This window comes from Camelus dromedarius, chromosome 27, assembly GCF_036321535.1.
Source record: "Camelus dromedarius isolate mCamDro1 chromosome 27, mCamDro1.pat, whole genome shotgun sequence".
In the NCBI taxonomy this organism is placed as follows: Eukaryota; Metazoa; Chordata; class Mammalia; order Artiodactyla; family Camelidae; genus Camelus; species Camelus dromedarius.
The window spans coordinates 23,606,802-23,612,801 of record NC_087462.1 but is presented as its reverse complement, the minus strand read 5'-3'; positions in this window follow the sequence as shown (position 1 = coordinate 23,612,801).

The window sequence follows — 6,000 nt, the reverse complement described above, 5'->3', positions numbered from 1 at the left end:
CGTCAGGGTCTCGTTTGCGTCCCCTTCAGAGTTCACACCCCAAGGTGCTTCCCCAGGAGGTTAGACAGTTACGTGTATTTATACCTGCCGTTTCGCGCACATGGGGTTGTGATGCCATAATCTGTGTTTTTGCCACGTGCATTTAAAAACGGAGTTAGTTCATCATGTCAAAGTTACATATAAACCTGTGTCCCTGGACCTGCTCTACCACATGAGGAATAAACCATTGCCCACAGGCTTGCATCCCTCTCTGTCCCCTGCCCTGGACGTGTGTACGGGAGGTGCTGTTGTAACCCACGTGCGTTTCAGTTTTACTAGACGTCAGGATGCTCTGTGAAGGGGGTCGTAGCCATTCTGCTCCTGCCTCAGTGACTGCCAGCCCCTCTGCCCTCTTCTTAGCATTTGATGTCATCAATACTTCATCTTTGATGGTCTAATGGGTGCAAAAGGTTTTTATTTTTTATTTTTAAAATTGAAGTATAGTCAGTTTACAGTGTGTCAATTTCTGGTGTACAGCATAATGTTTCAGTCATACATATGCATGTATGTATTTTTCATATTTTGCATTAGAGGTTACAAGATATTGAGTATAGTTTCATGTGCTATATAGTATATAAACTTGTTTATTTTATATATAGTAGTTAGTATCTGCAAATCTCAAACTCCCAATTTATCCCTTCCCACCCCCTTTCCCTTTGGTAACCATAATTTTGTTTTCTGTGTCTGGGAGTCTGTTTCTGTTTTATAAATAAATTCATCTGTGTCTTTTTTTTTTTAAGATTCCCACATATAAATAATATGACGTGATATTTTTCTTTCTGTCTGGCTTACTTCACTTAGTATGACAGTCTCTAGGTCCATCCGTGTTGTTGCAAATGGCATTATTTCATTCTTTTTTATGGCTGAGTATTCCATTGTATAAAATGTACCACAGCTTCTTTATCCAGTCATCTGTCGATGGACATTTAGGTTGTTTCCATGTCTTGGCTATTGTAAACAGTGCTGCTGTGAACATTGGGGTTGATGGGTGCAAAAGCTTTAATTTGCGTTCCTCTACTAGTGAGTCAAGGATCTTTGTATCCTCAGAGATGCGTCTGTGTTTCCTCTGTGCTGGTTCTGTTTTCTCCCTTTCCTGTTCCTGCTGGCTGTGTAGGAGTTCCGGGTCCTCAGGTGGTGCGCTCTGCAGACGTTTCCCAGGACGCTTATCTTTTTGCTTTTCTAGAGGTGTCTTGTGACATGCAGTCTACATTTTAATGTCATTTTCTAGTCTTTTCCAGAGATCTTTTCCCCTAAAAATTTAAAAAGTTTGCTTTTCTTTCCTTTTTTTGTTTTTTCTCTTTCTCAGTTGATTGACAATGTTGTTAGTGTCTGGTGTGCAGCATAGTGATTCAGTTATACACATATATATTCTTTTTCATATACTATATCATTATATATATTATAAAATATTGAATATAGTTGCCTGTGCTAATAAGATTTTGCTTTTCAAATTCGGTATTTAAGCTACGTGGAATGAATTCTGTGCAGGTGTGATGTAGGGATCTGGTGCACCTTCCCTCCCCCATGTCTGGCCAGTTGTCCCAGCACAATGACTGACTCGTTCATCGCTCCGCACGGGCCGCAGCACCACTGAGTCGGGCGCTCAGCCGCAGTGCAGCTCCAGCCTGACGAGACTGCCTGGCCTTCCTCTTCTGCGGCCGGGGGGCTCGGTGCTCAGCTAAACCTCCCAGCTCCTCCTCAGCCCGTGTGACCCTGTGAGAGCTGTGCCCAATGCGGTGCTGGGGACAGTCTGCTGACGAGCTGCTCAGAAGCAGCAGAGAGTGCTGGTGTGGCCGTCTGTCCACCCCTTCTCCCTGCAGGAATGTGGTGACCCCCAGAGATGCAGGGGCTCCCGTGACCCTGGGGCAGAAGCAAGCACCAGCCCTGAATTGCTAACCACTGGGCTTTTATGTGAAAAAATAAATCCATATTTGTTCAGACTGCTATGAGTCGTGTTTGCTGTTATTTGTGGCTAAAAACAGCCCTGCCTTTTGTAACCCCTGCCTTTCGTGTCAAGGTTTCTAACAGGTTCAGGTCTGCTCTGGACTGAAGGTGACCTTCACACGCCCCTCGCTGTGCCGCACAGTGTTTTAGGCACTGGGACACCACAGAGAGCAAAAGGGACAAAAATCTGCGTGCCCTGGAGCTCCCAGCCTCGTGAGGAGATCAAGGGAAACAAATAAACCAAACCCAGGCTGTCAGTGCTTGCGTTCATCTCTTAGAGTTCCCATGACAAAGGACCACCAGCTGGGTGGCTTTAAACAACAGCAGTGTGTTGTGTCCCAGTTCTGGAGACTGGGAATCTGAAATCAAGGAGTCGCAGGGCTGTGCTCCCCTGATGACGCTCAGGGAGAATCCTTCCTGGCCGCTTTTTAGCTTCTGGTGACGCCGGCCATCCCTTGGCTTGTGGACACTCCAGCCTCTGACTCCGTCATCGCACAGCTGTCCTCACGCCATCTTCGGTCTGTCTCCAAATGTCCCTTGTTGACAGACACCAGTCATAATGGATTAGCCACTCCCCCAAGACCTCATTTTACCCTGGTTAGATCTGTGCAGACCCTGCTTCCAAATTAAGTCACAGTCTGAGGTACTGGGGATTAGGGCTTCCATGTGACTTTTTTTTTCCTTCTTTTTTTGGAAGACAGTTCACCCCTTAACAGTGGTTAAGGAGGAAAAAACCTAAGGAAAGGGGATAAGAAGAGTCGGGTGGAAATGGAGAAAGACCTGTGACTTGGCTAACACCCGAAGGAGATGGGATGAAAATCCCTTAAGCTGTTCACTTAAGAGTTGTGTGTGTTTCCGTATGTAATGTTTTGATAAATGTTCTGAAATATATGCGTATAAAAAAGGCTGCTTTATTGTGAGAATCTCATGATCAGGATTTGGCATTTCTTGATTTCTGTCAATAATACTGACAATGCATATGCGCTCTGAAGTAATGTTTCGCGTGGTTTTGTCATGTTTCATTTGACTTTAGTTCCATCGTGGACTCAAGGCTAATTAAATAACTCAGCAACTCTTTTTTTAAAAATATTTTTTGAGAGTTTTTTTGTGTGTGTGTGTGTGAGGGGATTAGGTTTATTTATTTGTTTGTTTAATGGAGGTACTGGGGTTGAGCCCAGAACCTCGTGCATGCTAAGATGTGCTCTCCCGCTGAGCTATCCCTTCCCCCTCAGCAACACTTTAAGAAACTGCTGGTATGAGCTGGGCAATAGGGATGCAGAGGTCTGCTTTCTGCCTTCATGAAGTGCAGCTTCCGGCTGAGAAGACAGGTCATATGATCTGGTCTAGAAAACACATCCCACCAAGTATTTCAAACGGAGGGGGTTTAATACAGGGCACTGGTTACAAGGGTACGGGAGGGCTGAATGAGCAGAAAGGGGCCCTGGGTGTCCCAGAAATTCAGTGTAGGAAGCAGATCCCTCCCAGAGGGACCAAAAGGAAGAGGTGATGTTACTGAAACCCCGGAGCGCAGGGTTCCCTATGGTTGGTGCTCAGACTGAGAAGGTGGGGCCGGGCAGGTACTTGAACTTCCAAGGGAGGCATGGCCCTAGCGGGGAGGGAGCGCGGGACAGCCGGAGCCTCCGCCGATGCTGATGGACAGGGCAGGGCCTCCGTGAGTGCTGAAGGGGCTGGAGCCAGCTGGCTGCTGGCCTTGGGTAGAAGGACATCAGTCCCTTCTGCCTTCCCCTCAAGTCTCCATCTAGTGCCTTCCAGCAGCAGAACCCAGCAGGAAGCCGGCTGGCCAAAGAGCCTGGCAATCGTAGTTCACAGAGTTCCAGACCCAGCGTCACACAACAAACAATATAGAAAGGTGGGCTTGTGGCTTAGAGATGATGGCTGAGTCACCCACAGGCGGCCAGGCACGCAGCCGTCTGGAGGCCGGCACGCCAGGGTCCCTGGACTGGCCACCAGTGCAGATGGCATTCATGGGGAGAGAGATAACTTCCGGGCCCGCGGTTGCATTGGGCTTTCTTTTGCTCACGGCTGAACCTAACCCTACCCCGTGCAAGGGGGGAGTAGCGTCATCAGGGGGAGAATCTACTACGCAAAAGGAGGAAAGACAGATAAATGGCCAAGGTGGGGAATTTAGGAGAAACTTCACAGGTCAGCGGGAACTTAGGAGGGCGCAGGATCTCACAGAGAGAGAGTGTTAGGAGGGAAATGGGCAAACCCTGGACTGATTTGCCTGAAGCCACGTGGTGGAGGTGATGGTTCATAATGAACCGGGTGACTTGGGCCAGATCCTCCCAGTCTCAGCTGATCCGTTTGGGCACCACTGCCTGGCCGAGAACCCCGGACTCCTGGAGCTCTCTCGGGATCCCTCGGGGCCAGTCCTAAGTAGCCGGCCCTCATGTCCATCCTGGGAGGGGCTGACCAAATTATTTGAGGTTTTTGTTCCAAATTACTATTGCTTCTTATTTTTTGAAAAAACTTTTGGTGGAGGGGGAGGTAATTGGGTGTATTTATTTTTGGAGGAGGTACTGCGGATAGAACCCAGGACCTCATGCGTGCAACGCGTGCACTCTACCGCTTGAGCCACACCCTCCCCCTGCTGTTGCTTTTTTAAAATACACTTTTTAAAAAAACTTGCTTTCCTGGTTTTGTTGCTTTTCACTTCTTGGGTCACCAGCCCTCCTTTTGTGTGTTTCAGTTTTGTTTTGTGGCACGTGCCCTTTAGAAGCTCTCCTAGAGACAGTTCAGGAGAGGTAATCGTTCTGAACTCTCCTCTGTTTGGCACTGGATTTGTTTTGCTCTTACATGTGGAGTTAGTGTTGCCAACCAGGGTCTGAGATCACCTTCTGATCGTTGCTCTTCTTGAGTAAGTTCTTCTTTCTCAAAGTTCCCAGGAGTAGTTACTTGGGTGATTTGAAACATCATCAGGATATGTCCAGGTTTGAATCTTCTCTTTCCTCCTCCTTGGTGCCGGGGGTGGGGGGGGGGGATTCTCTTTCCATTTGAAATTTGTGTCTTTCATCAGCCCTGGGAAATTTTCCTCTGTTATTATCATTTATTATTTACTCTTCTGATGACCTACTGTGATGGTTTTACACTGCCCCAAATTCTTTGATACCATCAAGAGGTAGGGTCCATGTTCTCTCTCCCCCTTGTCGAGCCTGGCAGGTACGTGATTGCTTCCATTAGTGGAGTGTGACAGAGGTGACACGCTGTGACTTCCAAGGCTGGGCCAGGAAGACCAGGCAGCTTCACCTGGTTGGCTGAGACATTGGCCCTTGGAGTCCTGCGTCACTGTGGAAGCAGGGCCACCACCTGAAGCCCCAGGCCAGGGAGCTCCGGGCAGTTCCCCAGGTGATAGTACCAGCTGGTCCCATTCCTCAGCCGTCTGGGCTCCTGGGCTTCTACATCTCGTCAGGCCATCTCAGCAGAAGCCCCAGACGTGGTGGAGCGGGTGTGGAGCAATCCTGGTGCTCTCTTCACATCCCCGACCCACAGAATCCAGGAGCATAAAAAGTGGTTGCTGTCTCACACCACTGAGCTTCGGGGTGGCCTTTTATGCAACAATACTTGGCCCCCCACCCCTCCTCACCATCTCCTGGTTCTCTCCTGAGCTCCTGTTGAGGAGAAAGGACATTGAAGTGGCCTTGGCCTTGGTCATCCCGTGGTCTTTTGCTTGCAGTCCAGACTGGTGATGTTTGGACTAAGGGCCCTTGGGGACATGGCGTTCCCCTCCCCCACCCCTCCATTTCTTGCACTGCAGCGGGCCAGGAGGGGCGGTCCCTGCACATACAAGGCCACAGGGGTGCGCAGTCAGGAGAGGTGACTACTGACCTTCACCCACCTTGACATACAGCAAGCAAGCTGTGCAACTAACTAGTAACCAGAGAAGTTTCGCAGAGCGTTGGGTGCCGAAGCCCAGGTCTTTGAAGTCTGTGAGCAGTTCCCCTCCAGCCTCGGGGGCGCAGGGTGCAGACGTCCACGTGGTTGACAAAAGGTAGACCA